General features: G+C 42.5%; 1 protein-coding gene across 2 annotated transcripts in view; it reads right to left on the bottom strand.

Annotated features, from left to right (window-relative positions):
• Positions 1 to 26,393, bottom strand: part of fhip1aa (FHF complex subunit HOOK interacting protein 1Aa) — a 170,104-nt gene that overhangs the window by 99,894 nt on the left and 43,817 nt on the right. The window lies entirely within an intron of this gene.

Genomic DNA, 26,393 nt, shown 5'->3' with positions numbered 1-26,393 from the left:
TGCATTTCCTCCATCTTAAAATCTGATATTGCAAGATGGCTTCCCACTTACAATTTCCACAGCTGACTATTACTTACTTTGTTCGGTCATTGCGTTTCTTTGTGTTCAGATTATTCAGGCTACCTAGCTGTTTCTGTCTTCAGGGTTGGAAGCACAATGCTCTACCACTGGCTAAAATAACTCAAAAGGAAATCAGAAACGAGAAGTGGAGGTCAGGAATCTGGGTAGCACTTTCAACCTCAACTGTTTGAAGCCATGAGTGTGGCTTTGGACACAGCAGGCAAGAATCACAAACATTTGCAGTGTTAACTTTACCTTCTGTTGTCTTCACTGCTGCTTAACACAACGATGTGGAGATGCCGGCATTTGACTGGGGTAAGCACAGTCAGACGTCTCACAACACCAGAATAAAGTCCAACAGGTTTATTTGGTAGCACAAGCCACTAGCTTTCAGAGCGCTGCCCCTTCATCAGGTGAGTGGGAGTTGTGTTCACAAACAGGGCATATAAAGACACAAACTCAATTTACAACATAATAGTTGGAATGCGAGTCTTTAAAGTAATCAAGTCTTAAAGGTTCAGACAATGTGAGTGGAGAGAGGGTTAAGCACAGGTTAAAGAGATGTGTATTGTCTCCAGCCAGGACAGTTAGTGAGATTTTGCAAGCCCAGGCGAGTCGTGGCGGTTACAGATAGTGTGACATGAACCCAAGATCCCGGTTGAGTCCGTCCTCATGTGCGCGGAACTTGGCTATCAGTCTCTGCTCAGCGACTCTGCGTTGTCGTGTGTCGTGAAGGCCGCCTTGGAGAACACTTACCCGAAGATCAGAGGCTGAATGCCCGTGACTGCTGAAGTGCTCCCCAACAGGAAGAGAACACTCCTGCCTGGTGATTGTTGAGCGGTGCCCATCCATCCGTTATCGCAGCGTCTGCATGGTCTCCCCAATGTACCATGCCTCAGGACACAAGACAACGTAGAATCGCCTTCACGACCCACGATAACGCAGAATCGCTGAGCAGAAACTGATAGCCAAGTTCCGCACACGAGGACGGCCTAAACCAGGATCTTGGGTTCATGTCACACTATCTGTAACCCCCACGACTTGCCTGGGCTTGCAAAATCCCACTAACTGTCCTGTCTGGAGACAATACACATCTCTTTAACCTGTGCTTAACCCTCTCTCCACTCACATTATCTGTACCTTTAAGACTTGATTACCTGTAAAGACTCACATTCCAACCATTATGTTGTGAATTGAGTTTGTGTCTTTAGATGCCCTGTTTGTGAACAGAACTCCCACTCACCTGATGAAGGAGCAGCGCTCTGAAAGCTTGTGGCTTGTGCTACCAAATAAACCTGTTGGACTTTAACCTGGTTTTGAGAGACCTCTTACTGTCCCTAACACAACCTCAGAGTAAGGCTTAATGCCAAATCCAATCTAATACTCAGGGCCTTGCAATTACAAAAGTCAACGCAGGAAATTCATGCCAGGCGGGTTAGCATTTAAAACTCTCCGATGGCTCCGTGACTTTTGCCAGCTAGTATCTGATGCACAAGATAGAACCTGTTCAGGGTGAGCTAATCCCAATCAGGGGAAACATGCATCTTTGAAGAGCTCTTGGTGCCTTAGCGAACAGATATCCTTTACCAACACTTGTCTCGGGGACTTTATTACAGAATCCCCACAGTGAAGGAGGCAATTCAGCCTATTGAGTCTGTACCAACCACAATCCACTCAGGCCCTGTAACCCCAGGTATTTACCCTGCTAGTTCCCTGACACTGAGGCAATTTATCCTGGTCAATCAACCTAACCTGCACATCTTTGGACTGTGGGAGGAAACCCATGCAGATACGGGGAGAATGTGCAAACTCCACAGAGTCGGTCACTCAAGGCCAGAATTGAACTGAGGTCCCTGCTTCTGTCAAGCAGCAGTGCCGCCCCAACTTTAGGTGGGGACTAGCTGTGGAAAGGTCAATTGCCAAGTTTCGATGCAAAATATGACACTGCGAAAAATTATTTGACTTTGAAGTACTTTGGTAAATTCAGAGGATGTGGTAGGTGCTACATAAATGCAAGTTCTTTATTTTCTTTCCAAACTTCCTGTTGGTACCAAACACATAGAGCATTTTTTAAAAGTTGAGTTGAGTAGATATATATAATGGGAGAATAACCACTGTAAAGTTTCTCACTACCTATCATTAATTGTCCTCCCTTAGTTACCCTCATGAAGGTGGTGGTGAGCTGCCTTCCTGAACCATTGCAGTCCGGTTGATGAAGGTACGCCCACAATGCTATGAAGAAGCAAGATCCAGGATTTTGACCCAGCACCGGTAAAGGGTCAAAACCCCAATCTCTCAATCGAGCCACCTGTCACACAAAATGCTCCAATAATTTTATTCCCATGTCACTTTTCTCCACCTTTGGCAACTAAGATTTGCCCTGCACGTGACGAATATGGCTTGAATAAAATGCCAATTTCAAAAAGATACATACATCACAATAGTGATTCAATCGACCATTTGCTTGTGCATTTAATGCTTTCATTAAAGATTTCCGTGAAGATCTCAGTGCTCTGACACAAGCCTGGACTGGGACTTTCTTCAGGGTTATGATTTGGAGCTAATCGGAAGTGCATTTCATTTCCAGGCTGCATCTATAATTCTCAGTCAATAAACACATCTTTCTTTAGGTTCTGGCATTATTTGCTTAAAAGCTTTTCTCCAAATAATTCCAAAAAAACAGCAATTTCTAGTCAAAAGTTATTTGAGTTTTGTTTTGAAAAGGGAAAGGCAATTACTTTGTGCAAGTGAAAGAAAGGAAATAATTATTTTGTGATTCTACTTTTACTTATCATTTTACAAACTTCAAGGAGACACAGCAAAATGACTAAATTCCCATGTCAGCATTTATAATGAAAATTACCTATGTAAATGTGCCACGCACGTTTCACAGTTAAATTGTGAGTGTATGAAGTTCAAAAAGAAACAAAGTCAGAGATTCCAGTCATCAAGAGCTGAAGAGATCAGACAGTTAGTTGCAGAATAAAAGCAAAATACTATCCATGCTGGAATCTGAAACTAAAACAGAAAATGCTGGAAAATTTCAGCAGGTCTGACAGCATCTGTGGAGAGAGAATACAGCCAATGTTTCGAGTCAGGATAACTCGAAAGTGGCATCCAGACTCAAGAGCGTTGGCTCCATTCTCACTCCATAGGTAGGAAAAAGACAATGTTGTCGAAGAGAATACTGAGATACAGGCTATTAAACTAGACGGGATTGAGGTTCATAAGGAGGAGATGTTAGCAATTCTAGAAAGTGTGAAAATAGATAAGTCCCCTGGGCCGGATGGGATTTATCCTAGGATTCTCTGGGAAGCTAGGGAGGAGATTGCAGAGCCTTTGGCTTTGATCTTTATGTCGTCATTGTCTACAGGAATAGTGCCAGAAGACTGGAGGATAGCAAATGTTGTCCCCTTGCTCAAGAAGGGGAGTAGAGACAACCCTGGTAATTATAGACCAGTGAGCCTTACTTCTGTTGTGGGCAAAGTTTTGGAAAGGATTATAAGAGATAGAATTTATAATCACCTACAAAGGAATAATTTGATTAGGGATAGTCAATACGCTTTTGTGAAGGGTAGGTCGTGCCTCACAAACCTTATTGAGTTCTTTGAGAAGGTGACCAAAGAGGTGGATGAGGGTAAAGCAGTTGATGTGGTGTACATGGATTTCAGTAAAGCGTTTGATAAGGTTCCCCACGGTAGGCTATTGCAGAAAATCCGGAGGCATGGGATTGAGGGTGATTTTGCGGTTTGGATCAGAAATCGGCTAGCTGTAAGAACAGTAGGAAGTTTAACAACACCAGGTTAAAGTCCAACAGGTTTATTTGGTAGCAAAAGCCACACAAGCTTTTGGAGCTCCAAGCCCCTTCTTCAGGTGAGTGGGAATTCTGTTCACAAACAGGGCATATAAAGACACAGACTCAATTTACATGAATAATGGTGGGAATGCGAATACTTACAGCTAATCAAGTCTTTAAGATACCAACAACGTGAGTGGAGAGAGCATCAAGACAGGTTAAAAAGATGTGTATTGTCTCCAGACAGGACAGCAAGTGAAACTCTGCAGGTCCAGGCAGGCTGTGGGGATTACAAATAGTGTGACATGAACCCAATATCCCGGTTGAGGCCATCCTCATGTGTGCGGAACTTGGCTATCAGTTTCTGCTCAGCGACTCTGCGCCGTCATGTTTCGTGAAGGCCGCCTTGGAGAACGCTTACCCGAATATCAGAGGCCGAATGCCCGTGACCGCTGAAGTGCTCCCCAACAGGAAGGGAACAGTCTTGCCTGGTGATTGTCGAGGGGTGTTCATTCATCTAGTGGCCACTCTTGGAGTATTGCGTACAGTTCTGGTCGCCGCATTATAGGAAGGAAGCATTGGAAAGGGTGCAGAGAAGATTTACCAGGATGTTGCCTGGTATGGCGGGAAGGTCTAATGAGGAAAGGCTGAGTGACTTGAGGCTGTTTTCGTTAGAGAGAAGAAGGTTAAGAGGTGACTTAATAGAGGCATACAAGATGATCAGAGGATTAGATAGGGTGGACAGTGTGAGCCTTTTTCCTCGGATGGTGATGGTTAGCACAAGGGGACATAGCTTTAAATTGAGGGGTGATAGATATAGGTCGGATGTCAGAGGTAGGTTCTTTACTCAGAGAGTAGTGAAGGCGTAGAATGCCCTGCCTGCAACAGTAGTGGACTCGTCAACATTAAGGGCATTTAAAGGGTAATTGGATAAACATATGGATGATGTTGGAATAGTGTAGGTTAGAAGGGCTTTAGATTCGTTTCGCAGGTCGGCACAACATCGAGGGCCAAAGGGCCTGTACTGCGCTGTAATGTTCTATAGATGCTGTCAGACCTGCTGAGATTTTCCAGCAGATAATGGCAGGAATTTGGGATGGAAGATGTTGAGATTCTGCCCAGTTTCTTCCAGACAGCCACATTCCAGCAGGTAGATGTGGGAAGATCATACCCCACCCTACTCCATTGTCCGAATGTGTTCGAGGGCATTCCCGTACATTAGAAATTCTGTCCATTTTACCCTGATGAAACCTCAAGAATACTCTTACGCGCTGTCTGCAGCAGTACTCGTTACACAAAGCCAACTAATAAACAGCCTGTGGAGACAGTGAGGGACATTGATTCACACATCCTTCCATCTGTGTAATGGTTGACCTGAGCATTGAAATGAAGGGTTGATTCTAGAAACAATCACAAAATGGTTACAGCACAGGAGGAAGCCATTCAGCCTGTCATGTTGTTGCCAGTTCTCTCCAAGAGGACTTTATTAGCACTCCCACACCCATTCCGTACAACCCTTCAAATGTTTTATCTTCCTTTGCTTATCCAATTTCCTGTTAAAGGGCACAATTGAATCTGCCTCTGCCACTTTCTCAGGCAGTGTGTTCCTGATCCTAATAATTTGCTACATTTTTCCTCACGTCGTCACCATTGGTTAATCTCTTCCCAGTCGCCTTGATTTGGTGTTCCCTTGCACCAATACGAACAGTTTCTCTGTCCACCCTGTCCGGGTTTCTCACGATTTTGAATACCTCTGTCAAATCTCCTCATCGTCTTCACCACAGGAAACAATCCCAGCTTCTCCAATCTCACCAGTGAATGAAGCTCCTCATTTCTGGTTCCATTCTCATCAATTCTTTCTGCAACCTCTCGAAAGCCTGTATATCCTTCCTAAAGTGCATTGGCCAGAATTGGGCACAATACTCCAGTTGAGGCTGAACTAGTTTTTTGTAAAGATTGACCATAATTTCTTTGTTTTTGTACTCCATGTCTCTCATAAATGCCAGGTTGCCACATGCCTTTTACCTACTTTCTCAAACTGTTCTGCTAACTTGAACAATTTGTGCAAGTATTCCCCCAGATTTCCCTATTTCAGTGCCCCCTTTAGAATCATACCCTTTATTTGATATTGCCTTTCCTCATTCTTCCACTCAAAACACATCACTTCACATTTCTTTGCATTACAATTCATTTGTCACATGTCAGACTATTCCAGTGGATGGTCAATGTCCTCTTTAAGTGTCTATCACTATCTTCTTCACAGTCCACAATACATGGTGCTTTTATGTCATCTCCAAATTTGTAAATTGTGCCCTAAATACCCAAATAAATTACTGTCAGGAAAAGCAGTGAACCTAGTAATGACCTTGGGGAACTCCAGACAGTAAAGTGACCATTCACCACTATTTCCCCAGAGTGGAAAACAACCACTCACCACTATTCCCTGTTTCCTGTCACTCAGCCAATTTTGTGCCTATACTGCCACTAGCCCTTTTATTCCATTGGCTTCTTTGCTGAAAAACCTATTATGCATTACTTTATCAGATATCCTTTGGAGGTTTGTGTACACCACATTACCCTCATCAACTCCCACTGCTACCCTAAATGAATCTCGACCATTACTTTTCTTAATGAATCCACCCTATCCAATGATTGTTCAGTTTGTCGTGGATTATCATTTTTACAAGCTTTCCACCATTGAGGCTAAACTGACTTGTCGGTACTTCCTTGCACCCTTTACTGAATGAGGGTTTAACATTTGTAATTCTCCAGCCCTCTGGCACCACTCTGTATTTAAGGAAGATTGAATGATCATGGCCAGTGCCTCCAGAATTTCCACCCTTACTTCCCTTGGTATGTTTGGTTGCCTTCCATCTGGTCCTGGTGACTTATCAACCTTAGGTACAAGCAGCCTATCTAATACTTCCTCCGTTATGCATTTTTAACCCAGCCAGTATTTCAACCACCTCCACTTTTTCTATGATTATGGAAGTATCTTCTTCTTTGGTAAAGACAGATGTGAAGTACTTATTTACCGTCTCAGTCAGGCCCTCTGCTTCCATGCACAAGCCCCTTTTTTGGTCCCTTCCTCTTACTGTCATATTGCTATTTATATGCATATAGAAGACTGTTACATTCTCTTATTTGTTCATTGCCAGTTTCTTCTCATACTTTCACTTTACTTCTTATTCCTTTGCCACTTCCCCTCTGAACTTTCCACATTCAATCTGATTTTTATTTGTATTATTATCAACCTAACTTCTGTCATTTTCACCTTTTTACTGCTCCATCTTATTTCTTATCACTTTTATTATCACTTTTGTCACCTGGGAGATTTGGTTTTGTTTGTCCTACCTTCCTCCTTGTAGCAATGTACAAGGAGGAAGGTAGCATTGTACCTTGGCCATCTCCTCTGTACAGGCAGACTATTTTTCCATTGCAGTTTAACTTGCCATTCTTCGATTCCAACTTACTTAGAATCATAGAGTCATAGAGGTTTACAGCATGGAAACAGGCCCTTCGGCCCAACTTGTCCATGCCGCCCTTTTTTAAAACCCCTAAGCTAATCCCAATTGCCCGCATTTGGCCCATATCCCTCTATATCCATTGTACCCATGTAACTATCTAAATGCTTTTTAAAAGACAAAATTGTACCCACCTCTACTACTACCTCTGGCAGCTTGTTCCAGACACTCACCACCCTCTGTGTGAAAAAATTGCCCCTCACCTTAAACCTATGCCTCTAGTTTTAGACTCCCCTACCTTTGGGAAAAGATATTGACTACCTAGCTAATCTGTGCCCCTCATTATTTTATAGACCTCTATAAGATCACCCCTCAGCTTCCTACGCTCCAGAGAAAAAAGTCCCAGTCTATCCAGCCTCTCCTTATAACTCAATTCATCAAGTCCCGGTAGCATCCTAGTAAATCTTTTCTGCACTTTTTCTAGTTTAATAATATCCTTTCTATAATAGGGTGACCAGAATTACACACAGTATTCCAAGTGTGGCCTTACCACTATAATTACTTACTTAGGCCAGATCCATTCTCACTCCACTGAAATGGATGCTCATCTTGTGAAGCTTCTACTGAGGCTAACCCCTCCAGCATGTACATATCCCACTTCTCTTAAAACTGGTCCTGATATTCCAGGAATCTACTACCCTCTCTCCAACTGCGCATTCATCTGCTTTATCCTCCTATTTCTGTACTCACTAACACGTGGTATTATCAGTAAACTTTGCCTGCAGGATCTCATCTCTCTTTCTACTTATGCCATTAGTACTGACATAGAGCAAACCTCTGGCTTTTCAGCCTCTTCTTTCACAGTGCTCTGCAGCTAAGGACATCATTAACCCCAGAACCAGTGAGGCAATGAGGCAACACACCATCCTGGATTTGCATCTGCAGAAACACTTGTCCCCTAATTATAAAATCGCCTATCAGTATTACTTTCATACTTCCTTCCCTCCCACCCCACACCACTGAACTACACATGATGCTGTGGACTTTGCTCAGGCTGCACTGTCCAGAAGAGCCATCGCTGTCAGCCATATTCAGAACTGCATATCAGTTGGATATGCAGAGATGCACACGGGAAACTCCGGAACTCCCAACGGGCCTGGTCCTCCTTGACTACCTGGCAGTCACCCACTCTCTTTGCTGCGAGGTGACCACCTCACAAAAAATGCCATCTACACAGCTTTCAGCCTTGCAGAGGCACCTCAATGATACCCGCTGCTGCTCGAGTTCCAAAGTATTTACATTTATAAAGAGAAGGACCAGGCTCATGAGAAAAAGCTACCCAAGACAACAGTGAGAAGAAATCAAAATGACAAATAGGTCTTGCTTCATCTGTTTCTTGTATACCCTTTGGGTATTAAACTAAAGCTTTGCGAGAGAGAATGCTTTCACTCAATCGCAGTCTTAATGTAGTGGGCCCGTGTCATAGTTTATGATGATCCAAGCTGTGTCTGCAGCTTGTGCCCCATATGGTCAAATATAAAAAGACATCAACTTACTAGCTTTTTGACTAAGTGTTCACTCAGCCACAACAAGCGAGAGTAGAATGCCAAGAGGCATTTCATAGCAATAAATGGCTTTCTTCCAATAGTAATCTATAGTACAAATGTAATGTTTATTACCAGGAGCATGTGATTTTTACATTTATATTTTCTAGACCCTATATGATGAATGAAGAAAATTCTGCAGCAATAAAGAATATAATTAAAAACTGTGTCTTCCCCCCCTACACTGCACAAAATTTAGTGAGTGTTGGTATCTCTACTACAAAAAGATGAATAATATTTAATTTGTTTATAGCATTACTGTGTTGCTACTAATGCAAAGCAGTGTTTAACATTTTTTACTGACATAGCCATCAGGAGGAGAAATAAGTAACTTATCACACGTATGACCTACTTAGGCGCTTGAAAGTACATCTTATTTCTAAAATCTCATTCAATTCCTTTAGCTGATATATAGCTCATTACTTCCACCTGAACAAACAGCTTTAACAGATTCATATTATAGTGCTTGGTAAATCATAAAGCATTTTATTGCAAAGGAAGTTTGCAGTGTACTGTTCATTGGCATGTCATAGGACTGACTCAATTAAAAAATCAATAAAGTATTGCCTTCCACCAATTTACTAATAAATTTCTCAAAGCAATTAAATTTTACAAGTAACCTTTCACATTTTTTGTTCCGTTAAACCTGTACTGGGCCTAACTGCAATATTGTAATATTTACAGGCACACTCCAGTGCATCCCAATATACACATAAGGATGGGAGGCACTCTTGCGCTCAGTTACATATCAGACAATACTGGGCTAAAACAGGACTTTGGAAACCTCCGTGATGTCTGGTAATGATGCAATATACCTGGAAGTTAACATACCCGGCCAAATCTTCATTGCCACTGCTCGGAATATTCCAGCCATTGGGTCCATTTGCTTCTAACACAACTATATCAGTCCAGAGGAGTATGTTCTGGAACAATCTCATTTGCCCAAATCTTTTGAGGAGTGCCAATCACTGTTGAATTGCCTCTTCACTTCCACAATCCTGCGCCTTGCTGGAACGCCGGTTTTCTGCCTGGGACTTACTGTTCCCAGATTCTCCCGAAACGTAGAGCATACCTGATACGTAACTATTTATTCATAGCGCCAGATTGTCAAGTGGAAGACAAGCCACATCTAATTTTTAAGGCATCAGCTGCCGGATTCTGGTAAGTAAAATGTTTTAATGTCGCTAAGTTTCTTTGAAAAGCTACAAAGAATTGGTAAGTGGGTAGAATGGGAGGGGGGACTAGTGTGGCGGGGGTGTGGGGGTAAGGGGGCCGGGGGGGGGGGGGAGCCAGGGTAAGGGGGCCGGCGGGGGGGGGGGGGGGGGGGGGGGGGGGGGGCAGGGGCCGGGGCCAGGCGGGCAATTGTAGGTGGATAAGGGAGCAGTGCACCATTTGGGTAGGGTGTAGTCAGGTCAGGGGGCAATGGTAGTGGGGTTGGGGTAGGGGCAGGGCCAGGCTGAATCTAGTGGTAAGGATGTGCAGGGTGGGGATTTGTGGGCGGGGGTGCCAGTGGGTGGTCAGGTGGGGAGGTCGGATCAGGTGTTGAGAATCGGGTCGGGCAGAGGCGTGTGTTCGCTTGTATCGTTACCCTGCTGTCAGAGATAGGAACTTTCAGGGTGGCTCCTGAGGACCAGGTGAATGACCCTTCAGAAGGTCAAGCTACCTGGGCAATTCCCACGGAGTCAGTGTCGGGATGTCCAAGGAGGTATCACAGTGCATCTTGCAGGGCTACACATCCAATCCCTGACTATCCAGAGATCAGATGGGCCATTCTAAATCATTAGGCGGATTTTAAAATCTCTGTTTGGGCAGCACAGTGGTTAGCACTGCTGACTCACAGCGCCAGGGACCCGGTTCGATTCTCGGCCTTGGGTCACCGTCTGTGTGGAGTTTGCACGTTCTCCCCGTGTCTGAGTGGGTTTCCTCCGGGGGCTCCAGTTTCCTCCCACAGTCCAAAGATGTGTGGGTTAGGTTGATTGGCCGTGCTAAATCTTGGTGTCAGCGGATCTAGCAGCGTAAATACACGGGGCTACAGGGATAGGGGCTGGGTGGGATTGTGGTCAGTGCAGACTCAATGGGCCGAATGGCTTCCTTCTGCACGGTAGGGATTCTATGTTAATGCCAGGTTCTGTCTGCTCTCCGAGGTAGATATAATAGATCTCAGCATTAGTTGAAAGAGCAGGGAAGTTATCCCTAGTGTTCTGGCCTATTTATCCCCAATCAACATCATTAAAATCAGATTATCTGGTCAATTTATCTCACTGCTGTTTGTAATGCTTTGCTGTTTGAGAAACTGGCTGCCCTGCTTCCTACATTACATTAGAGACTACACTTCAAAAAGTATTAAGTTGGTGAAAAACTCTTTGGGATTTGTTAAAAAGATGTTTCAGGTTTCTAATACAGAAGCCTACAATTGGAAGTACTGTACTACATCTGGAGTACCTGAGTAATGAATGCAGCTGATTCTGTGGCAGGCATTATATAAACACAAGCTTTTTTTTCTTGTTATTGTGACATTATCCATTTGGCACACAGTGAATATTGATTCAGTAGTTTAACTGAGAGCAGGGGACAGGGAGTTATATATCCAGTAGAATTTTGCTCAATGGCCAATTCCATGGAGGCATTTGAAAATACCTCAAGTTTCTGCTTAAAATTATATCTAGGCTGGAATTCACAGACCTCATCCGTGGCTGGGATTCTCCAGTCCCGCTGCTGAGAGTGGAAATTTGTCTGAGCACCAAATTCTCCGCTCTCGTTGGCAGGGCTGTACAAGACTGGAGAATTCCGGCCCTAATTAAATCGGATTAAAGTTAGTTTTGCAGTATCTTGCCTCGGAATGAGGTCTGACCTCATTGTACAAAGGGATGGCAGAATCCAGAGCTAATTAAACCTCATTCTCAATTAGCAAAGAAAATGATGATGGAAAGAGAAGTACACAATGTGGCTGAATATTCGACATCAATCGCACAAAGTCAAAAACTGGCTCCATTGTGTAAAAATCACAATCTTACATCCAGTGGAGAATACTGTCACAATAATTGGGCTGCAGCCCTCAATAAACAAAAGAATGAGCAAGTCTACTGATTAAATAAAGGGATCACTGATGAATAGATAAGAACACCTTATTCTTTTTTCGCTTTCCCCCTCTGTGGGTTGCAATATAATTTTGATACACAAGCTCACAAGAGTGTGAAGGATATTAATCTACTTTATTTCCATGCATCACCTAGCTGAGCCAGGAGATGAATGGTCTGACTGACTGGAGAATCTCTGCTGATGTCCAGACTAATTACATTCCTGCAGCTCAGTGAATAAGATCTCATTAGGCCACATTACATTAACCTCAGTCCCAGAGCAGACTAAAAGCTAGTAAAACAATGTATTCATGGTGACACTGGGATGTCAAGCTTTAACCTCGAATGTAATACACAGAGGTACTGAAATGATCAAGTCATACCAAGCCAAACAGTTTAACGCTACGGTGAGTTTCATAATGAACCATGCCCAACGCTGGGAAATAGATCCGTGCATCCCTCATGAATTTTGCATTGGGGTAGAGGAATAAGAAAGTGAGGTGATGGAATTATACTCATCAAATGTTGATAGGTAGATGAGAAAAGAGAAGCTTAGTTTTCATCCTTATTTTCATCCATGTAGTCACAGAAGAGTAAATTTTCAACCTAAATATAGAACCTTAAGTTAGCCGGAACTAGGTCACCTTTATCCGCAAAGAGCTGTTCACATCGCGAGTAACTGAGTTTGACAGCAAATAGCCATTAGCTCATGTGATGAAACACCAGGCTGGCCCAGTTAGTCCCTCAAATATGGTGTTAGACTTGAACTAAAAAATCCTCTCACAAATTCATATTGAAAATTAATGCGACATGTTTTTCCTGAGTTGTCTCCACTGAATTGAGATCTAAATTTGAGAAGTAATCTGTAGTTATTCATCGTAAGAATGGGCAGAAAGAAAGAAAGAAAATTGCTTTAACTTATAACTAATTGTCATATTTTCATGATGTACTTCCACCTCACGCTTGAAATGCCCAGGAGACTCACCCGCAGGCAGGTTACGGGTCTTACAGCAATAATAAGGGCAAAGTGCCAGCATCCATCAATCCTCAAATACAGCACACAAACGGCAACTATCAAATTTGGACCTGGTACCCAACACATAGCAGACCACCACCCCCCCACCCCCCATCCCCCCGTCCAACCCACCAATAAGGAGAAGGGGCAGATGAAAGCAGGAGGAGAGGGGTTAGAAAGGGGCAAACACAGGTTGGCAGGCAACTACAGTGACGTTGTGGAGTGACTGGTCCTACTATTCACAGTAAAAAAGGTTTCCCTTCCTTCTCTTTGACAGCCTCCAGTGGGCTCTTTCCGAACCACTGACTAGATCATTGTAACACAGAAAGAAATAGTCACCCTCTGCCTAGTATTTCACCAATTTTACAGAAAAGTCCTGAAATTGGCACAGTGCTACTGTGCCAATGTTACTTTCAAGTAAGTGCCAGGAATCTGCTTGAAAGCCATGCTGGCAGCGCAGATGCAAAAACACCCACAACGCACACCAATTTCACCCCAGTATCAATTTTCCACAAAGAGCCATTCAATATTACAATAAAGTTGTATCAGATTCTCAACCTACAGTTTTGTTTGTGAGAAACATTAAATTTAGTGTTAAGCCTGGCTATGAACTCCAAACCAGAGCTGGGTGGGGCCAAGGTGGGTACAAACCCCAGTCCCCAGCCCTGCAGCCTGAGGCCCCAGGGATTATAATGTCTGGGCTCCATCAACATGCATTCGCTGCTGGTGGGCAAGGGCACATTGTCCACAGAAGACAATACACAACAACTAACAAATTGGTTCCCAGCACTCAGGTAAGTCACCAGGAGATTAGTCCCAGATGGAAGCAGACCATGGCAGGGAAAGGTTAGCCTTTTTTCTGGGGCCTAAGGTCAGGGTGGCCTTTGCCTTGCCACCCCTGACTTTACTGATGATGGGAAAGATCCCAACAGGTCAGTTTCCTGCACTGCCTATTTAGAACAACAGCGCCGTCAATGGCATGCTCGACCTGATGGATTACACAACCCTATTGTCATCTCTACCCCTCCTGGAACAACAGGGCAAGCAAATAAAGGAAAAATAACTAGTGTCTGGGGCTCCGACACTCTTCCTGTTTGTGACAGGTAGGCCACAATGTCTTCCTCACTCAGGCTACCAGTTAGAAGAGCAGTCGGTGTTCAATGAAGTTATGGGACCCAGATTTACTCACTGAAAGAATCACTCCACCAGTTTCAGGTAGTGGCGTGCTCAGGTGGTCATGCTGGACAAAAGGAAAAAAGAGTGGGATGGTCAAATCTCTCAGCAATTTTAAACATCTGCCCAGTTTCCAGCCTAAGGTTCAAAGTTCAGTTTCAATTCAGACTTCTAAAGAGTACATTCGCTTTGTCCAGTACAACCTAACTGGAGCAGAAGGAGACGGCATGTTAAATCTGAATTGATCAAAACAGAAAACAATAACGCTAAATTTAGACAATATATTAAATGGAACCAAGTCACATCAACTCTAAATCTGGAAGAATCTTTTTACCATTTCTCTTTACAGACATCAATACATTTTATTCTCCACCCCACACCATTCCTCACATGCTCCACTTTGTTTTTACATTCTCATCCTAGACCACTGCCTCGGGCCAATGCATACTCGTGAGTAGCTCAGTGGAATCATTGCTATTGCTGCATTTTGTCTAAACTGACATTACCAACTTTCCCCATTTCTCAAAACATTGTGATTCCAGAGAAATATTAAATGTGTTATGGAAATTGCCATAACAGACAAGTATTATATTCAAATTGAATCCCATTGTGGTATCGCCCAGGGCAATTGCTTTCATTTTGTTATGAGGGAAGCAGACATAGTAAAAGGCAGTTTAATGACACTGGTAAAAGAGCCAACAGATGATCATGTCTAACAGCTCTCTAAGGATTCCTCCTACCTCATGGCTTCATAACGTATTAATGGAAAGCGTGAACATGTTTTTATGCTTTGTTAAAGGTCAATTATGGAAACTGTTACAAAATTACAAGGTAATTGAAAATAATTGAAAGGGCAGTTAAGAAAAAATAAAATTAAAGGGGTATGGGAAAATAGGTGAGTGGGATGAACTGGATAGTACTTTTAAAGATCTGATACAGACACAAGGGACTGCATGGTCTCCTACACAGTGTGATTCCATGATGCACTCGAACTGTTCACATTATATATTAATGATTTGGAAGAGAGAACTGAGGGTATCCAAATTTGGAGTTAATACAAAGTTGGGTGGGAGGATGAGCTGCAAGAAGGCTGCAGAGATGCTTCAGCATGATTTGGACAGGTTGAGTGTGTTGCATCTGCATGACAGATGCAGTATAATGTGGATAAATATGAAGTTATCCACTTTGGTAACAATAATAGGAAGACAGATTATTACTTGAATGGGTGTATATTGAGAGAGGTGGATACTCAACAAGACCTCTGAGTCCTCGTGCATCAGTCGCTGAGAGTAAGTGTACAGGTACAGCAGGCAGTGAAGGCGGCAAATGGTATGTTGGCCTTCATAGCGAGAGGATTTGAGTCTAGGGATAGGGATGTTTTACTGCAATTGTATAGGGTGTTACTGAGGCCACACCTGGAGTATTGTATGCAGTTTTGGCGTCCTTATCTGAGGAAGGATATCCTTGCTATAGTGGGAGTACAGCGAAGGTTTACCATGCTGATCCTGGGATGGCAGGTCGGTCAGATGAGGAGAGACTAAGTTGGCTAAGATTGGATTCATTGTAGTTTAGAAGAGCGAGAGGGGATCTCATCAAAACTTACAAAATTCTAACAGGGTTAGACAGAGTAGATTCAGAAAGAATGTTCCCAATGGTAGGAGAGTCCAGAACTAGGGGTCATAGTTTGAGGATAAAGGGTAAACCTTTTAGAACGGAGGTGAGGAGAAATTTCTTCACCCAGAGGGTGGTGAATGTGTGGAATTCACTACCACAGAATGTAGTTGAGGCCAAAATATTGTCTGATTTCAAGAAGAAATTGGATATAGCTCTGGGGCTAAATCAAGGGATATGGGAGGAGCTGGGTGGGGCGGGGTGAGGGGAAATCAGGATATTGAATTCGATGATCAGCCACAATCAAGATGAAGGGCTGAATGGCCTACTCCTGCTTCTAGTTTCTATGTTTCTAAGTTAGTGTTCTTAAAGACTAAAATTTTAAGGTATGATCACAGTAATGACAGAAACGAATCAAATTGAGGACTTTTTTCTCCCAAAGTATGGAAATGGCTGGCACTGTGGGTTACCTCAGGGAAAGGAAAAGGAAAAGCTGAGAATACAGAGGTGCAAAATTTTCAGCCAATCACCCAATGCCCTGACCTGGAAATAAATTGCCGTTCCTTCATCAGCGCTGCGTCAAAATCCGGAACCTTCTTATCTAACAATGTTGTGAATGTACCTCTAATAAACAGGTTTGTTTAAGAAGTTGGCTTATCACCACTATTGTAAGAGAAATTAGGCATGGGCAATATTAAATATCGGCCTCACCAGTTATATCCACATCACATGAATGGGAGAAAAATCAAAGTAAAGGATTTTGTTGGTAATTTAAAAATAGTCTCCTTGCAGAGTCTGAAGTTATAGCTGTGGTAGGGTATTTGATTGTAATAAACCTCCAGCGTCAATTTACCACCCGCTGCATTCATTACTTGTGGCAGTCAAAGTAAACATTGCACTCAGTCATTTTTCTATGCTGGATCAGCACAAAATCCATCATTATGAACATCAGTATTCACCAGCAGCAGCAAATCGGTATCATCAAGATAATTAACCTATTTTTTGATGAGGAAAATAAGATCCACGTCCATTATCCCAATGGGACATTTCCTCACATATTCATTTTAGAGAAAGCGCGTGCGGACATGGCTGCCACAAACAAAGACCACTGTCAAATAAATACATCATTTATGGTGAAGTAGACAGACATGCAATATCCCAATCTCTGCCACTGTTTAACCCATACATAATTGAGCTTTCTCGACTCTGAATATTTAGATTGATTGCCACTGGTTCTTGAAGGGCTTTCTGTACACAAACCAGAATACACACTTGAAATCTGGAGCTTTGGGTGCTACACTACTTATTTGCATCTGCTTTACCTTTATCTCTCATTTCACTCCATTCTGGGTAAAATTGCTATTGATGGTTAAAATGTGTGTTGATCTTGCTCCATGGAGCAGTTGTAATGTACACAGTCCCATTGTTGCATAAGTCATGGCCCTGCACTATGTTCAGGGTTTAGAAACAAAAGGTTTCCATGGCGATCTTTCAAGGGAAATGATTTATAAACAGTCTTTCAAAACACACATTTCATTTCCCTGTTTGCACAAAGGTGATGAGTATGAATGTCTGGCTCCTCTGTCAAACAAATTTAACAAATCTTATTGATCAATTGGGATCAATTTCCTGAAGTCAATGTTCGACTTTCTTTCACAATGAAGGCATAAGGCACAATTATTTTTAAATTGTTAAAATTGTTTTTCCTTTGGTGACAATTATTCTTTTCAATAGTTAACAGAACGTTGTAATCCTATTTGATACTGTAAATCTGAGCTAATTACAGCCGGTAGCAGGTATCTTGTGATACTCATTCTAACATAAATAATCCCTTCTGTTGTAATAGTGCTTGCCAAAGTTTGTATTGACCTGGGGCATAATGTGGAATCCTGTGCAAATGACACAAATGAGCCTTCTTAGGCAGAATACACGTTGCAAAAAATTGGGTCAAACAGCAAGTATATTACTTTCAAGATCCCCCTCCCCAGCAATTCATCGATCCCTCTTGGCTCTTTTTTCCTTCCTTTCCTCCTAAAACCATAGTCACCGCCTTCCTCCTTCAAAATAAACATACCTTCAACTCAACCAGCCATCTCCTGCAATGGCTATCATACCTCTAACTTCCCTGTGGCATTAAATATACCATTGCCTCTCTAAAACACCACTCAAACCCCACTATCTAGATTCTGGCTTCCCACAGCATGAAACAACCTTGACCAAAGCTGTCAACGATATTCTCTGTGACGATGACCACTTGCACTATTCCTCCTCATTCTCCTTCAATTCCATTTACTTTTTTTAATGTATGATACCCTCTCAAACTCGTTCAAACTCTTTTGTTTAGGTCTGTGGGGCTTCACTTGTGTAGTTCTATGACTTCTTCACTTGACAAAGCCTCTTCAAACAATGGTTTCTCTCTCTGCCCTAGCACCTTTTCCTTCCAATATTCCCCAAAATCTACTGCTAATCCCTTTCCTCATCTGTCTGCTACCACTAAGTCACTTCACCTACAGGCACGGGGCCAGGGTCAGCTTTTACGTGTACACTAACAATACCCAGCCTTACCTCCACAGCAGCTCCAGTAACTTGCCAAGATCAGGAAGACCAAGGCTGTCAGTTCAGGCCCCGTCACAAACTCCACTGCCTGCCACTGAATCCATTCCCCTCCAAAGCCACTTTCTCAAATTAAACTAGAATATGGGAAAGTTTGGTTTCCAACACGAGACGAGAATTAGAATATAAATATCTAGGGGAGTTGTGGGGCTGGACGAGATTACAGAGATAGGGAGGGACAAGATCCTGGGGTGGGGGATCTGAAATTTTGCTTGGTCGGGAACCAGTGTAGGTCAGTGAGCACAGGGGTGATAAGAGAATGGGACTTGGTGTGCGTTGAGACATGGGCAGCAGAGGTTTGAATGACCTCAAGTGTGAGAAAATGTGGGATACCAGCCAGGATTTAGTGCATTGGAGTAATCAAATGGAAAGGTAGCAAAAGCCCGATTAAGAATTTCAGCAGCAGATGAGTTAATACAGAGTAAAGTCGAGCAATGTTAGAATGAAATTGGATGCTGCAAGTGCTGGTGAGAATACGAGACCAGAAACTCATCTGGGCCAAATACGACCTTTGATCTCAGACTGTTGCAAGGAAGTCAGATTGAGTCAGTGGGGAATGAATGGCGTTTGGAGCAGCGGCTTTAGTCTTTTTAATATTACTTGACAGAAATTTCTGCTCACCCAGCGCTGAATGTCAGATGGACAGTCTGATAATTTAGCGAAAGTGGAGGTGTTGGAGATAGATGGTGGTGAAATAGAGCTGGGCGTTATCAGCAAATGTGTGAAAATTAACGCTGTGCTTTCGGACGATGAGGGGCAACGTATAGATATGAAGTTGAAGGGGGCCAGGTTTAGATCCTTGAGGGTCACTAGGGAGCAATGGTACAGGAGCAGAAAGATAAATCATTGCAAGTGATTCTCAGATAAGAATGGTGAGATTAGTCCCATCCAGCTTCAACACTTCCAGCACACACTAATATCCCACACTGCGTACACAACTAACAGTCTTAAATTGGTTGTAAGTGTAATCCTTAGAACACTAAGGATCATTTAGCAAATATTGTCCAATCACGGAATCACAACTAATGCTGGACACTATTTTAAGTTTTGCAAGCATTGGTTTGTTGGGCATGGTCTGTATCTTGCCCATTGCAAACAGTGGAAGTTTGATATGATCAAACAGCATCTCACTTCTGCTACATATATTAATGCACAGGGCCCTGTTCTTTACAGACAGAAAGAACATATATATGCATTGTGCCTGTTTCACTAAGCAAAGTTAAGTGATAGCCATTCATTGGTTCATTTCTCAAGTCAATGCCATGATCAATCACAGTCAAGCTGCCTGGTTTTAGTTCAAAATGCTTGGCACTTAACTGTCAGTTACCATTACTGGTGCATTCTCCATGGCAACACTTCGACCATTGTCCAACTGCCAACCAATCAGCGCTGTCTGCTCATAGAATATAAACGTATTGAATTCTCTTACTTTTCAATTCTTGTAATTGCCCTAAGTGCAAGATGAAAAGCTTTGACAATTGTCTCTTTTTTTGAGCAGTTTTCAAGAACAAATGATACTATGGCACTGAAAGTTGACAATTATGGATTTTCTATTCCTTTATATTTTAATTATTGATGGAGATTAAATACAAAGTAGTGTTTTTAAAACTATATTTTCTGTCTCCTTTAATCCCATCTTTCATTCTCTCTCTTTATTTCACTTCCTGTACTTGATTCTGCATTGAATTAACATACTCTAACTTATACTCCACAGGTCTTAGGACAGATTCTTCAATCTGATTGGTGGAAGAGGCGTGCTGTTGCTTGCCCTGCCCAAGATCCCCTGTAGAGGGCATTTACTGATTTGACTCTCTGATAAACATCCCAATAGTAATAGGTAATTCAGAGCTTGTTGAAAAAGAGAAACTTAAAACAATCGCCATCACTAGGGAAAGAGTATTGAGCAAGTTATTGGGATTAAAGGCAAACAAGTCCCCAGGGCCTGATCGCCTACATCCTAGGGTTTTAAAGAAAGCAGTAATAGAGATGGTGGAGGCTTTGGTTACAATATTCCAAAATTCCCTGGATTCTGGAAAGATTCCAGTGCATTGGAAAAAGACTAGTGTTATGCCCCTGTTCTAAAAGGAAGAATGGCAGACAGTAGTAAACTAGAGACCAGTTAGTTTAGCGTCTTGTTGGGAAACTGTTGAAATCAATTTGGACATTTGGAAAGTCAAAATGCAATCCATCAGGGTCAGCATGGTTTTATGAAGGGTAAATCGTGTTTGATTAATTTGCTGTAATTCTTTGAAGATGTAAGCAAAGTGGATAATGGGGGTCCAGTAGATATATTGTATCTGGACTTCCAGAAGGCATCTGATAAGGTGCTGCGCACAAGGTTAATAGACAAGATAAGATGCCACAGGGTTGGGGTTAATATATCAGCTTGGATAGAGGATTGGCTAACAAACAGAAAGCAGAGTGGGGATAAAAAATTGGTCTTTTTCTGGTTGGCAAACTGTAACTACTGATGTGCCACAGGGTTCAGTGCTCATGCCCCAACTATTTACAATCTATATTAATGAAATGGATGCAGGAATAGAAAATGTACTATAGCCAAATTTTCAGCTGATATTAAAATAGATGGGAAAGAAAGTTACAATGAGGAAAGAAGAAATTTACAAATGGATATGGATAAGTTAGGTGATTGGGCCAAAATTTGGCAGATGGAATTTAACTTGGACAAATGAGAGGTTGTCATTTTGGTCGGAGGAATAAAAAGGCAATTTATTATCTAAATGGAGAGAAACTTCAAAATGCTTCAGTGCAAAGGGATCTGGGTGTCTTCACGCACAAATCACAAAGTTAATATACAGGTGCAGCAGTGAGGAAGGCAAATGGAATTTTGACATTTATTGCTAATGGAATAGAATATAAAAGTGGGGAGGTGCTGTTTAAACTGTAGAGGACATTGGTGAGACTGCATCTAGAGTACTGTGGACAGTTTTGGTCCCCTTACTTGAGAAAGGGTGCAAATGCATTAGAGGCAGTTCAGAGAAGGTTCACTGGATTGATTCCAGGGGTGAAAGACTTGTCTTAATGAAGAGAGTTTGAGCAGTTAAGGCCTATACTCACTGGTGTTTAGAAGAATGAGGGGAGATCTAATTGCGGTATATAAGATGCTAAAGTGGATTGACAGTGTAGATGTACAGTGCATGTTTCCCCTTGTTGAACATTCTAGAACAAGAGGCCATAGTTTTAGTCTAAGGGGTGTTAGAATTAAAACAGAAATGAGGAGGAATTACTTCACTCAAAGGGTTGTGAATCTGTGGAATTCTCTACCCATGTTACAATGTAACCAATGGCAACATGCTGTGGTGTTAAACTGACCAGCTGACCCATTAGAAATAGGAAGAAGATGGGGATTGGGGGGGAAGCACTTGTGGCTTAGGGTGTAGCCCAAGTGGTTGTGCAACAAAGGATCTTTATTAAACCTTTACTTTGTGAAGATTTTTTTGTTTGTTATTGCTTGCTACTAGAGGACTCTTACTGCCAGATGAACACCTAGATCACAGCTTATAAGTCAACCTACGAGGCCTCCAAATATCCTTCCAAAAATGGGGATTGACTTGAGTGCAGAATATAAAACGTGAGCCACTGGTGTGGTGGTTACCAATATGAAATGTGAAAAAAACACCAGGAAGTCATAATAGATTAACATGGCAGGGTTAAAGATACCATTACCATAATCAAAGCTTTTTAAAACCCCTTCAAATTCATTGACTTCAGCATCCGATACAAGGAATTTACCAAATTCATTCGGAGCCATTTCAGCTATGGCATCATCATAAAGTTCCCACTCTGAGTCAGTTTTGACACTTTAAGCTTGATCATCATTTCTCCGCAACAAATCATCTCTTTTCACTGAATTAGATATTCAAATCGTTTAAAAACCGCAGATGACACTTTGTGCACTAATCACATCCCTCAGTTTGATGACACGACCACACAGAGCATCAAGCCGGGCAACTTCATGAAAGTTTCTTTCTCCATCAATCATCCAACTCATCCATTCAGCAGAAACTAGATTCTTGAATGGCTTGTTGAACCACACTCACAATTTGAACAGCGGATGTTAGACCCCCACTGACGTAACTGTATTTAGCTGTATTTTCTTGGTGGACATCTTTTGATCTCAGTTATTTGGGACCTGAATATTTCCCATAATAAACTGCATTCTTTATACAGGTCACCAGGCCACCGATTCCACACATCATTCATCCACAACTCGACTCCATTCTCGTTCATCCAATGGTTGCCAAAACTTCAGCAGGGAACTGGATTTTCAGCATTTATTTACTTATCAAAATTATCATTTAATTTGTTCGGTCAGCCATAGGCTATACCACAATACCATACAGGTTCGTACCACCGTGCCATAGAGGCTCATGCCACCGTGCCATAGAGGCTCATGCCACCGTGCCATAGAGGCTCATGCCACCGTGCCATAGAGGCTCATGCCACCGTGCCATAGAGGCTCATGCCACCGTGCCATAGAGGCTCATGCCACCGTGCCATAGAGGCTCATGCCACCGTGCCATAGAGGCTCATGCCACTGTGCCATAGAGGTTCATACCACTGTGCCATAGATGCTCATACCACAGTGACTTGCGTCGTTTCATATCCTTTGGCTTTCACGAGAAATGTTTTTGAACTTTTCACTCCACAATTCTGTCGCTGGACATGTTGAAACGCATGGGATTTCATCTAAGTTTCTAATGTGGCATAATGGGTACTCATGTTTTAGCAGCTGTCCAATATCAAGTAACTGGAAAGTAATAGTTTTGGCAGAGGTCTTTTGGTGGTGTCCGAGCGATCTTGTTCTTCTGACCCAAGGACATCAAAGAGTCCTAGCAAAACTGGGATCAATGGGTATCAGGGAGCAAACTCTCTGCTAGTTGGAGTCATACCTGGCATATAGAAGATGGTTGTGGGGGGTCAGTCAACTTAGCTCCAGGACATCTCTGCAGGAATCCCTCAGGTTAGTGTTCTATACCCAACCATCTTCAGCTACTTCATCAATTACCTTCTCTTCACCATAAGGTCAAAAGTGGGATGTTCGCTGATGATTAAGCAATTCATGTTCAAATGCAACAAGATCTGGGCAATATCCAGGCTTGGCTGACAAGTGGCAAGTAACATTCACGCCACACAAATGTCAGGCAATGACCATCATCAATTAGAGACACTCTACCCACCGTCCCTTGATATTCAATGGTGTAACCATCACTGAATCCCCACTGTTAACATCCTTGGGGTTACCATTGACCAGAAACTCAATTGGACTCGCCACATAAACACAATGGCTACAAGAGCAGGTCAGAGGCTAGGAATACTGCGGTAAGTAACTCACCTCCCGACTCCCCAAAGCCTGTCCACCATTTACAAGGCACAAGTAAGGCGTGTGATGGAATACTCCCTACTTGCCTGGATGGGTAGAGCTCCAACAACACTCAAGAAGCTTGACACCATCCAAGGCAAAGCAGCCTGCTTGACTGGTACCACATCTACAAACATCCACTCCCTCCACCACCAACGCTCAGTAGCAGCAGTGCGTACTATTTGCAAGATGCACTACAAGAATTCACCAAAGATCCTTAGACAGCACCTTCCAAACCCATGACCACTTCCATCTTGAAGGACAAGGATGGTAGATACATGGGAACACCACCACTACAAGTTCCCCTCCAAGCCACTTACCATCCAGAATTGGAAATATATCGCCGTTCCTTCACAATCACTGGGTCAAAATCCTGGAATTCCTTCCCCAACAGCATTGTGGGTCAACCCACAGCATGTGGACTGTAGGGTTTCAAGAAGGTAGCTCACCACCACCTTCTCGAGGGCAACTAGGGATGGGCAATAAATGCTGGCCAGCCAGCGACGTCCATGTACAATGAATAAATAAAAAAACTAAACATTTTCATTCCACAAAGCGGCTGCACTAACTTAGCTTTTTTTAAACTTCATTCATGGGTTGTGGGTGTTGCTGGCTGGATCAGTTTTTTTTTGCCCATCCCTAATTGCTTTGAACTAAATGGCTTGTTAGGTGATTTCAGAGATCATTTTAAGAGTCAAGCACATTGCTGTGGGTCTGGAGTCACATGTAGACCAGACAAGGCAAGGACGGCAGGTTTCCTTCCCTAAGGGGCATTAGCGAACCAGATGGGTTTTTGCGATAAACAACAATGGTTTCTTGGACATCGTTAGATGTTTATATGCAGATTTCTTTATTGAATTCAACTTCCACTATCTGCTATGGTGGGATTCAAACCTGGATCCTCAGAGCATTACCCTGGATCTCTGGACTATTTGCTCAGTGACCATACCACTAGGCCACCACCTCTGCTCTGAAATCTTCACCAGAAGACTCATTTCTCTGTTGTTCACCATGCGCCATGTGGGTGTGTCTAAAACTCCCATGTATTTTCGCAACACAGGATCAAAGCAAGGGATACGGGCTATGTGCCCAGTTATAAGAAATATATGATTTGTGGGATGAAAATTAAGGCTGCCTGCTAATGCAAGTATGGCAATGTTGTGATTGAAAAGGGGTCATCTTGTATGCACCAGGTTGACTTTTCTGCCACAATCCAGTGCAGTCTTTGAGAGGGCTGATTGGTGAATGTGAAAGAGAGAGAGAGAGAGAGAGAGAGCATTGCTCACGTACGTTTTATTTATTTGTACGATTTCCCATTTAAAATTTCATTCTAAATCTCTCCTCCCGGGCCTGGCTTTCAAGTTTACAAACTATTGCTGGAACAACAATACCCAAAGAAAAAACTAAAATCTCTTCCAAGGGCATTCTTCATCTTTTATATTTGTTTAAAAGATTTTGTGAATAAAGTAAAGAAATCAGGGATAAAGTGAGAAAAAACATTATGGGGAAAATCAAGTTTTGTTTGCTTCCTTTAGGTTTTTCTTTAAATGCTTCCACTACAGAAGTTTCTGTCTGTATACAAGCTTTTTTTTGGCTGTCATTGTGTATGTGTTTTCCATGTATAGAAAACGTTGGAAGTCCAGTTGATCCAGAAAAGCCTGATCTCCCAGGAATCATTCAGTTTTCTTTAATATCAGCCAGGGAGGAGAACGGCGGGTTGGGTGTGGGGGGAGATATGTGAATGAAGGAAAACTGTTCAATTGTTGTTGGATTCTTGGCCAACTACCCAGCACTGAGTTTCCCATTTCTTTAATATCCTTTAATGGAAGTGTAGAGCAAGTCTTCAAATTCCTCATTTGATCAACGGTTATCTGGCCCCTGCTAGTCTGCGATGCCCTTCACAGATGAACAGCCTCCTTATGCTTGCCTTCAAGGCTGCAGGTGAAGACTGATTATGTGGGCAAAGTGTCAGAGTGCTCCTGAGGACCAAGGAGTAACTTGGAAAAAGCAGGGGGAACTTTCCAGTTTAGTTTTATCCAGGTAAATCATTGCCAGGCACTACCCAACGTTGTTGCCCTTCAATGCCCAGTTTTCTGCTGCATCTTGGATGTGCTCCTGCCCAATTATATAACCATATCAGCCACCATTAGGGGCTAACAGATTAAAATCGAATTGTAAACATGGTGGAGAAACTAGCAGCAAACAGAGTTAATTGCTTAAAAGAAAGCATTCTGTCAATCACAAAGCAAGTCCCACATCCTGAACAAATGAAAAGTGGAGCAGTAATAGATGAGCAAGTGTCTGAGCAATTTCAGTGTATGCAGGAAAATTGCTGACTGTGCAGGGAACCAGTTTGCATCCGTGCTCTGACATTTTCTTGATAAGATTTTATAGTTAAGAATACATTAGAGAGTCAGCAAAAAGCAATTGCATGAACAGGCCTGCTACACTGTGTTATCAACAATGATATTCTTGATTATTAAATATTGCTGCAGATGGAAATAATAGTTTACCAGGGAAATAACCAGTAGAGTATGGTTCCTTTATTAGCTGTTGTTTAGGGCTGGAAAAACAAACTTTGCGGTTTCTAGCTACTGACA

This window comes from Mustelus asterias, chromosome 1, assembly GCF_964213995.1.
Source record: "Mustelus asterias chromosome 1, sMusAst1.hap1.1, whole genome shotgun sequence".
Lineage (NCBI taxonomy): Eukaryota > Metazoa > Chordata > Chondrichthyes > Carcharhiniformes > Triakidae > Mustelus > Mustelus asterias.
This window is presented reverse-complemented; position numbering and strand designations above follow the sequence as displayed.